This window comes from Panthera onca, chromosome C2 (genome assembly GCF_046562875.1).
Source record: "Panthera onca isolate mPanOnc1 chromosome C2, mPanOnc1 haplotype 2, whole genome shotgun sequence".
Lineage (NCBI taxonomy): Eukaryota > Metazoa > Chordata > Mammalia > Carnivora > Felidae > Panthera > Panthera onca.
In genome coordinates, this window is record NC_138347.1 from 3,274,212 (window position 1) to 3,285,332 (window position 11,121).

Below are 11,121 nucleotides of genomic sequence, written 5' to 3' on the forward strand. Positions count from 1 at the left end.
GCTCTTCGCGCCCTTGCCGCCGGGGGCTGGACGCGCGCGTGGCCGCCGAAGAGGGTGTTGCCGTGTCCTTGTCTGCGGAGGGCGGGCGCGGCCATCCTGCAGGCGGCCGAGGGCACGCTTTGGGGCCATGAGGGCACCTGTACCAGACCTATATGCAGATCAGGAATGCAAGCTTCGTTTTACGCGAATGTTTATGGCTTGCGGTGCAAAGACTTCCCCCAAAGTAGGGCATGATTGTGGAGCAGGTGTAGTCAGTCATTGGCCCCCTTCTTCCTCTATTGATCATGACTCCCTGCCTTGCCCTGTCCAGCACCCCTTGGAAGGTGAACCTGCCCACACCTCCGACCCCACCTTGACTAACTGGACATTCATTCAGGTGGCCAGATAAATGGGCAGAAACGGGCCCCCTCAGACACTTATCAAAGGGGACTTGAATCCAGCGAGTGCAACGCAACCTGCCACCTGTCACCCAGGGAGGCAGACAAGACAACCTTAGGTCTTAGGGTGATAATGAGAAAGGATTCCTTTGTTTCCATAGGGAGAAAAACCTTGGTGAGAGAAGAAATATCCTTTACTCAAAGCAAATTAACCTGCTGTCTCCAGCGGAAAGTTCACGCTTGTGTTTGTGAACTGGATGAGGGGGCATAAGGCCAGTGGAGGGCAAAGCACAAGCTAACCACCCCCCCCCCCCCCAGATGGGATGTGTGTGACATTCCTCAGGCGCTCCTGGCTGCCTAAGAACAAAGGAAAGGAAAGAAAACATGGTTAACTGATGGAGATCACAGTCCTGCAGGACATGTGTGTCCATCAGTTTACCAATGTCTTAGTAAATTACAAGATAAAGCAATCTAATTAATAGCCTAACCTCCAGAAATGTATACACTCAGTTTCCAGGACCGCTAACATCACCCTCCCCTCCCTAGTGATGTGGGGAATCGGGCAGAAGGAAATGGCAGATAAAATTAAATTCCTTTATAACCTGCAGCCCCTTGGCAAATACTTGAGGCAGGCAGAGTAAAAAGTTTTTCCAGGAACCCCCTACGGCCTTAATGTTAATGCTTTGCTAAAGGGAGAAACAACCATAACTTGACAATAGCTAGGCCTCCAATATCTTAAGAGTCCTCTTTCACATGTCAAAGTCCTTTTGGAGGCCTTTTTTCCTTACCCTCCCCCCTCTTCAATTCCCTTGTGTATAATCAGTCACTCTTCACAACCCCAGTGCAGCTCTTTCTGTCCACAGGTCCTGTCCCTGTGATTTCATAAAATCACCTGTTTGCACCAAAGACGAGTCAAGAATTCTTTTTTAGACGCCACCATCACTCCCAAACCTCATCAAAGCGTGCTTTCTTTAAAGGTGATCAAGAATATTGAGGGTGATGGGGCACCTGGGTGGCTCAATTGGCTAAGCGTCCAACGTTGGCTCAGGTCATGATCTTGTGGTTTGGGAGTTTGAGCCCCGCATCGGGCTCTGTGCTGACAGCTCAGAGCCTGGAGCCGGCTTCGGATTCTGTCTCCCCCTCTCTCGGCCTCTCTCACTCTCTCAAATAAACATGAAGGAAAAAAAAAAAGAATATTGAACATGAGGAGTCACAGCTGCCACTTGGGGAAGCTTATCTGGAATGGGGAAATCCTATCGCCCTCCTTCAAGAGATCTGGAGCCCTCAATTTCCTCCCATCGGCAGCAAGCACAACCCTCTAAAGGTAGCTGAAGTTGTTAAGACTCAAGAATAAAATGAAAGGCCTCCCTTATTGGGATCAGTGTGGTTACCAGCCAGAGTGGATTGAGGAGAGGGCACTTATAGTTGAGGGGAGGCCTGGGGAAGAAGAGACACAAAAGTGGGGAGGGGCCATGTTGATGGTTTTCAAAGAGGCAACATGATGGTGTGTGAAGGTAACTATGGCAACAGTGTGGAGGCCCAGTGCCTAAGCCTGGAGGGGGCAGGGCCTACTAGGAAGCTAATGGGTAGGGCAGTTGAGGTGGGCCTACACGACATTTGGCCAAAGGGAAGAGAAAATGATGAGGTTTTTGGGGTGACGGTGGGGTCCAGAGCCGATGGCCAAGAAAGAATTCTTGAAGACGCCCTTGGTTCACAACAGTGGTTTTATTAAAGCACGAGGACGGGACCCTGAGGAGAGACTGGTTAGGTACTATGGGGCTGGGGGAGGTAAAGTCCAGAGGAAGTTTCCAGGAGGATTTGCCTATGCTAAAGAAGACTTCCGGATACAGGAGGCCTAGCTATTTTCAAACTGGGGTTGTTTGACCTCTAGCAAAGCATTAGCAGCAAGACAGTAGAGAGTTCCTGGAGAGACCTTTTACTCTGGGCCTCAAGTAGTTGTCAATGGGCTGCAGGTTAGAAGGAAATTTAATTTTATCTGCTATTTCCTTCTGCCTTTGTTTTCCACATCAAAAGGACTCGGCAAGAGGCAAATACCTATAAGGTGTTGCAAAAAAATCAAAGAAACAGAGGCCAGAGAAGGGTCGGTGCTTTTATGAGTATTTGTGAGGAGGGATTACATCATCTTTTCTAATCATCTGGAAAACTGTATACTAGATTCTGTTTCCCCAATCCTTAATAATCTGCCCAGTCTTGCTGTACCCATCACCTCTGCCCGGAACTCTGGCAAGTACTGACTCAGCATTTTTAGACAAAAACCTCAAAAGCTTATGTTTGTCTAGATTTCTTTATTAATCACATAAAGTTCGGGGTGCCTGGGTGGCTCAGTCGGTTAAGCGACCGACTTCAGCTCAGGTCATGATCTCCATGAGTTCGAGCCCCACGTCGGGCTCTGTGCTGATAGCTCAGAGCCTGGAGCCTGCTTCAGATTCTGTGTCTCCCCCTCTCTCTGACCTTCCCTCGTTCATGCTCTGTCTCTCTCTGTCTCAAAAATAAATAAACATTAAATTTTTTTTTTTTTTAATCACATAAAGTTCTATCTAAATTACTATAGATCTCCCTTAGCTCTCCTAAGGGCAAGTTAAACTTTCAATTTTTTTTAAATTTATTTTTTGGGAGGAGGGACAGAGAGAGAGGGACAGAGAGAGAATCCCAAGCAGGCCCGGTGCTGTCAGTACAAAGTCCGATTCGGGGATCAAGCTCACAAACTGTGAGATCATGACCTGAGCCAAAATCAAGAGTTGGACACGGGGCGCCTGGGGGGCTCAGTCAGTTAAATGTCCTACTCTTGACTTTGGCTCAGGTCATGATCTCATAGTTTGTGAGCTCGATCCCCAAATCGGACTTTGCACTGACAGCACGGGGCCTGCTTGGGATTCTCTGTCTCCTTCTCTCTCTGCGCCCCCCACCCCCCCCCTCATGTTTTCTCTCTCTCTCTCTCAAGAAAAAAAAAAAAATTGGACACTTAAGTGACAGCCACCCAAGGCACCCAGACAATCCTAAAGCTTCTTTTTAAGATAACTAGGAAATGGAACATTCGTTGGACCCAAACCCTGAACTCAAAGGTGTTTAGGCCAAAAAGGAAAATAAAAATACTCAGGTATCCTACCACCATTACCCATGCCTCAGCTGTGCATTCTTGCCTAACACATACATTCTTTTTAAGCCACAAAGAAAATGCATTATGTCATTTTTCTGTGTCAATACAACTTAATTATGTGTTGCAAATTGAAAAAAAAATTTTACAAAGCTTTCAGTAACACTGTGGTTTTAAATATTGTTTAGGGGGCGCCTGGATGGCTGAGTCGGATAAGCATCCGACTTTGGCTCAGGTCATGATCTCGCGGTCCATGAGTACAAGCCCCGCGTCAGGCTCTGTGCTGACAGCTCAGAGCCTGGAGCCTGCTTCGGATTCAGTGTCTCCCCCTCTCTCTGCTCCTCCCCCCGTTCACACTCTTTCTTTCCTTCAAAAATAAATAAACATTAAAAAAATTTTTTTTAAATATCTTTTAAGATGACCATATATAGTATGCCTTATTCTTATTAAGGTAAATTCTTTTTAATAAAAGAGATACGGGCTCCTGGGTGGCTCAGTCAGTTAAGCGTTCGACCTTGGCTTAAGTCATGGTCTCATGGCTTGTGAGTTCGTGCTCCGTGTCGGGCTCTGTGCTGACAATTCAGAGCCTGGAGCCTCCTTCGGATTCTGTCTCCCTCTCTCTCTGCCCCTCCCCCACTCATGCTGTCTCCCTCCCTCTCTCTCTGTCTCTTATAAATAAACTCAAAAAATTTTTGCTTTAAATTAAAAAGTTAAAAAAATAAAAGAGAGGGGCGCCTGGGTGGCTCAGTCGTTTAAGCGGCCGACTTCGGCTCAGGTCATGATCTTGCAGTTCGTGAGTTCAAGCCCCGCGTCCGGCTCTGTGCTGACAGCTCAGAGCCTGGAGCCTGCTTCAGATTCTGTGTCTCCCTCTCTCTCTCTGACCCTCCCCCTTTCATGCCCTGTCTCTCTCTGTCTCAAAAATAAATAAATGTAAAAAAAATTTTTTTTAAAAATAAAAAAAATAAAAGAGAAAAACAGGTAGTTCTGCAAACAGGAAAAGTAAATTTAAAAGCTTTTTTGGTCAAGACAAAATAAGGAAATAGGGAAAGTTATAAGTGAAATTGTGCTATAAGCCCTAACTGTGCTTTAAAACACACGTGCTGGGCGCCTGGGTGGCTTGGTCGGTTAAGTGTCCGACTTCGGCTCAGGTCACGATCTCACGGTCCGTGGGTTCAAGCCCCGCGTCGGCCTCTGTGCTGACAGCTCAGAGCCTGGAGCCTGTTTCAGATTCTGTGTCTCCCTCTCTGTCTGCTCCTCCCCTGTTCATGCTCTGTCTCTCTCTGTCTCAAAAATAAATAAACGTTAAAAAAAAAAAAATTTAAAACACACGTGCTGGGGGACCTCTGTGGCTCAGTCAGTTAAATGTTCAATTCTTGATTTTGGCTCAGGTCATGATCCCAGGGTGGTAGGACTGAGTCCGAGTAGGGCTCTGCACTGAGTGTGGAGCCTGCTGAATATTCTCTCTCTCTCCAGAGGGCCTGGGTGGTTCAGTCGGTTAAGCATCTGACTTCGGCTCAGGCCATGATCTCACGGTTCAGTTCGAGAGTCTGAGCCCTGAGTCAGGCTCTGTGCTGACTTTGCAGAGCCTGCTTGGGATTCTCCTCTCCTCCCTCTCTCTCTCCCCAAAGTAAATAAACATTAAACAAAAATTCTCACTCTCCCTCTGCCCCTCTTCCCTACTTGCTCTCTCATCTTCTCTCTCTCTCTAAAATAAAATTTAAGTAAGTAAATAAATAAATAAAACACATGCACTGACTTCTGTCTCTGTGATGAAGTTTTGGGGTGATGGGGGGGGTTTGTGGGGTCTGGCGCTGATGGCCAAGAAATAATTCTTTGTTTCCAAAAGGTGATTTTATTAGAGCACGGGGACAGGACCTGTGGGCAGGAAGAACTGCACTGGTAACTCATTACATACCCTCAGGTTGGGTGGGGGGCGGTCAAGGATAGAGTAAGTCTCTAAGGACTTCTGGAAGCAAGGTTTCCAGGACCTTGAGGGACTAGCTGTTTCTAGGGAAATGCCATTTATTACTGTTTAATGAAACCTCAGTCACGAGCCCCTTCAGATCTATATCAGGGGCCAGAAGCTTGGAGTAGGGTCGCCAGCGTATATCTTGGGGGAGTTGAGATAAAGGAAGCAGACTTACAGGGTCCTCGAGGTTGGGACAATGTTAAGGCAAGATTCCCTTTTGCCCCCAGCAAAGTGTCATCCTTGAGGCAGCTGAGCTCCTGGAGGGGGGTCACTCTGCTCTCTCAAGGACTTGTCAATGGGCTGTAGGCAGTAAGGGAATTTCATTTTTCATTTGCCTTAGTTTCCCCACATCACCATGGCACGCACTTAAACCCCTTTCCTTTGTTCTTGGGCCCGACAGGACTGCCTGAGGAATGTCACACGTATTTCACTGGGGTGTGTGTGTGTGGGGGGGGCGGGTGATTGCCAGCCTGTATTTTGTCCCTCAGCTTGGCTTATGCTCCCTCATCATCTGGGAGTGTCTGGCCGCTAGATATTATGAAAAACCGTTGGGCCACAGAACATTTCACAATGCTGGGTAAAACATCGCAGGCATCATGGCAAATGATCAGTTCTGTTGTCTCTTGTCCACGCTTGCTGGGCACTGATGCCCTTGCTGCCCGTGTACTTCTGGGCTCCTGTCTGTGGGAACTCCCAAGCCCTGGGCTGAGTGCCCCCTCCTGGGTTGATGTGGTTTGTGTGTCCGCCAGGCGCTTGTGAGGACTGCCTATCTGGGTCTAGTGTGATCATTTAAAAAAAAAATTTTTTTTAATCTTTATTTTTGAGGGGGGGGGAGGGGTAGAGAGAGAGAGGGAGACACAGAATCAATCGAAGCAGGCTCCAGGCTCTGAGCTGTCAGCACAGAGCCCGACGCGGGGCTCAAACTCATGGACCACGAGATCATGACCTGAGCCGAAGTCGGATGCTTAACCGACGGAGCCACCCGGGCGCCCCGAGTGTGATCATTTTTTTCATAGTTTGGAATGTCTAGGACCACAGGAAGTGTGTGTCCCTAGGGACCTAAAAATGAGCAAGAAACCACAACCAGCCACATTGCCCTGGGAGCATTTGCTGATCTCTGTATGCTAATATGTTGGTTTAATTGCTATCAAGAGGAGACAGGACCGGGTGCCTGGCTGGGTGGCTCAGTAGGTTAAGCATCTGACTTTGGCTCAGGTCATGATCTCACGGGTCGTGATCTCACGGGTCATGATCTCACGGTTCATGGGTTCGAGCCCCGGGTCGGGCTCTGTGCCGGCAGCTCGGAGCCTGGAGCCTGCTTCGGATTCTGTGCCTCCCTCTCTCTCTGCCCCTCCCCACTCACACACACACACACACTCTCTCTCTCTCAAAAATAAATAAACGTTAAAAAAAATGAGGTAGCAGTCACTTCCTCTGAACTCTGCTAACTGCCTTTGGTATGGTTCCGGTCAGTCCTGCTAGGGATTCCGGGGCTGTCTCAGACCTTCCGTGGACCTGCCTCCCCCACATTTCTTGCTCCCCCTTGTGGCTGATTGTATGCCTCCTCTTCACCCCGCAAGTAACCAGGTTGTGTGCCGATAGCCTTCCTCTTGTTTCCCAAAGGTGTTGTTGAAGGTCAAGTTGGTTGTCTCTCCTCAGCTGTCAGACTTGGGCCCATTATGCGTGCGTGCCCACCGTTTGCCAAAGCTCAGTGTCGTTGCCATCGGGAGTGTACTCTGGGGGTGTGTGTGGGTGAGGTGCACAGAGCCCGGGGGGTGCCGGTGGGGGGTCTGCGGGCAAGGTGTCCCTCGTGGCTCGTGGGCAGTGCAGTTGGCAGTGTTGGGGTCCGTTCTTGCCCCTGAGAGTCCTATCTGCTGCTCTCCCAGCCCTTGCTGCCCCAGTACTCCTGACTCAGTCCTCTGGAAGGGGCAAGAGAGACACGGGTGTCTTTGGCAGTATCTACCTGGACTCCCACAAAAGCTCTTTCCTTTGGGGGGAACTAACATGGCATTTTCCAGGGGCTCCCAGGCCACGGCCAAGAGAGGGTGGGGACACTTCACGGCCAGGGCAAGCTCCACGGCTGGGACCAAGGTGTGCGTGCCTACGACCCGATCCGGGGGTGGGAGAGACTCTGCTGGGGTTCCTTGGCATACAGGGCTGGGCCCCACAGTTCCCACAAAGGCTCTCTGTGCAGGGACGGATGCTAACTTGTTGCTGAGTGGGGGGCACGACGAAGGGCATCTTGTTCAGCCACGATGCTGACACCCCCCCCCAAAGTTCTCACGGGCATCGTGTTGAACAAAGCACCACCCGCTGGCTTCAGGGAACTGGACAGTTTAAGTGAAAAAAGGCCAGTGGGCCTCCAGTTTGCTAAGAGCAGTAAGAGTGTCAGAGCTGCTTAGAGTGCACATTTTTCTTTTCTTTTTACAAAAATTTTTTAAATTTATTTTTTAAATTAACATCCAAGTTAGTTAGCATGTGGTTCAACGATGATTTCAGGAGTAGATTCCTTAAGCCCCTTCCCCATCTAGCCCATTCCCTCTCCCACAACCCCTCCAGCAACCCTCTGTTTGTTCTCCATATTTAAGAGTCTCTTCTGTTTTGTCCCCCTCCCTGTTTTTATATTATTTTTGTTTTCCTTCCCTTATGTTCACCTGTTTTGTCCCTTAAAGTCCTCATATGAGTGAAGTCATGTGATGTTTGTCTTTCTCTGACTAATTTCGCTTAGCATAATCCCCTCCTGTTCCATCCACGGAGTCGCCAGTGGCAAGATTTCATTCTTTTTGATTGCTGAGTAATACTCCATTGTCTATATATCCCACATCTTCTTTATCCATTCTTCCATCAATGGACATTTGGGCTCTTTCCGTACTTTGGCTATTGTCGATAGTGCTGCTCTAAACATGGGGGTGCGTGTGTCCCTGAAGGGCACATTTTTCAAAGCGAGCAAGAGGGTGCCGGACAAGGAGCGATCTCCAAGAGGGCAGAGGCCAGAGGCATGTTGGGGTAGGGCCTAGGGAAGTGCTCCCAGCAGGCCGAACTCACCCTGATCAGAGGACACTCCCCACTCCTGCGGTCCTGAACACGTTGTCCCAGTGGATTTAGGGATTGCTGCGGACCAGTGATCGCTCTGTGCACTCCCTCTCCCCCTTTCCAAATGCCAGCGTTCGCTGTGGCTGTCCTTTCCCCTGTGGCCATTGTACGCCGTGTGGGGGCCGGATAACTGATATGTTTAGTTTATGGGCCTGGGCCACATCCGACCTAGTGTAGGCCACGAGACCTTGCCCTTTGAGCCGGGTACTGGTGCTGCATGAGACTTTTGGGGATCTTGGGAGGAGGGGAGTGTTTTTCCGGTGGAGAGGTGTCGATAATTGAGGCCAAAGGGCGGACTGTAGTAGAATTAGCTGCATAAATGGCATCGATTCTCCACCCCTCCCTTATCCAGGCCCTTTTTTGTTCTTATTTATTTTGAGGGAGAGAGTGAGAGCATGCACACCTGGGAGAGGGGCAGAGAGAGAGAGAGACAGAGAGAATCCCACACAGGCTTCTCACCATCAGTGCAGAGCCCCATGAGGGACTCGAACTCATGAACCTCGGGATCACAACCCGAGAGGAAATCAAGAGTGGGGACACTTAGCGGGCTGCGCCACCCAGGCGCCCCGTGTCCAGGCCCTTTGTAATGTGACTCTGCAGCTCCTATCACCAGCAGGGGAAGTTTATTTCCCCTTCTTCGGATCTTTTTGCCCTTGTGTCTTGCTTTGGCCAATGGGTTGTGTCAGAAACAACTGCACACCAGCCCCACACATGGACCTCACAAGGCCTGCGGGCTTTTTCTTGAGTGTGCCCGCCATGTAAATAAGCCCCAGTGCCCCTCCGAGGGATGACAGAGAGACGAGCTGTGTCCCAGCGCATCCTAGACCAGCTAGTTCTCTTCCAACCAGGTGGCAGGCCACGGGCACAGGAGCAAAGACCAGCCAGCCCAGAAGAACCACCCAGCTCAGTCCAGACCAAATGGCCAACCCACGGAATTGTGAGCTGAATCAACCATTACTGTTTCAAGCCACAAAATCTGTTGCTGTATGTTACTTGTTAGATATTTACTATGTATTATTATGACAACGGAGAACAGATACAGTTGCTTATGAGCTACCGAAACAGTTACTAGCTACGGTTACTGTTAACAGCGCAGGCTCCTTTGAGAAAATTACCAAGGAAATGGTACAAAACCAAATGGCTCTCCATTTTCATCCAAGCTGTAAGTGACTGATACGCCCTCATTGATTTGTAAATTTCAGAGAGGTTCAACCTTGGTTATAACTTTAGTAGCTACATTAACAAATTATAAAAGAAAACAGCCAAATTATACCGAACTGAAATTTGAGTTGGGGGTTTGGGATAAAATGCTAAAGACATTAGGTAGTAAAATAAATACCAACCCATCATATTAATGCCGAAATAGTTTACACGTATAGATAACAGTAATGACGCTAGGGGCGCCTGGGTGGCTCAGTCGCTTGAGCATCTGACTTCAGCTCAGGTCGTGATCTCACGGTTCCTGGGTCTGAGCCCCAGATGGGGCTCACTGACGTCAGCACAGAGCCTGGAGCCAACTTCGGATCCTCTGTCCTCCTCTCTGTTTGCCCCTCCCCCACTCACATGCGTGGGCTAGCTCTCAAAAATAAATAAACATAAGAAAAAAAAAAAACAACCCAGCAATGATGGTAAAAACCACGTAACACTTCCACAGACCTATATTAACATCGGATAGCACGCAACAAAATAAATTTGTGTGGCAGCAGAAGAGACACAAAAAACTGTGAAAGTAAAAATAAGCTTTAAAACCATTTCAATTCAGACTTAATTAAAATTACAAAGAAAAGGTTTGGGTTATCGTGGAATTTGATGAGGAAAAGGATCTTTAAGCAAATAAATCTTATTGATACAAGTACTGTACGAATTCAAAGTATGAGGCACATGGGATGGTCAGGTACAGTTCTTTAAGATCTCACTGACACATGCTCTGTATCTTGTGAGGTAATGCACGATTTCTCTTAGTCTTTGTTATTCAGTCTCTACAGTTTTTGTTTTTGTTTTTTAGTTCCTACAGTTGAAAAAAATTGTACTTATTTTTCAAGGTTGTAACTTAAAACACAGAAGGCAGTCACACTTCCCTGGGCACTTCAAATAGGTATATTATAGCCAATTGTATCTGCTAGAATGTGTATTATGGAACCTTATAGAAGATGTAAACCATAATTGTAAAAGAAGTCGAATCTGATCATGAGCCTAGTGATGCCTGGCCCGTCTAGGATCTCTGTGGTCTTATTATTGTCCTGCCCAGAATGGAAATTGTAAATTCATTTGTATGCCTGAAAAATATCCCAGACCATGAGTATGGGCTTCCACTGTGCCAGCTCGAGTAGTCAAACATGAATGATTTTTTTTTAATGTTTATTTATTTTTGAGAGAGACAGAGTGTGAGTGGGAGAGCGGCAAAGAGAGAGGGAGACGGAGAATCTGAAGAAGGCTCCAGGCTCTTAGCTGTCAGCACAGAGCCCAATGTGTGGCTGGAACCCATGAACCCTGAGATCATGATCGGAGCCGACTGAGCCCCCAGGCTTCCCGATAGAAATGGTGTTTATGGCAGATTCCTTTTCAGA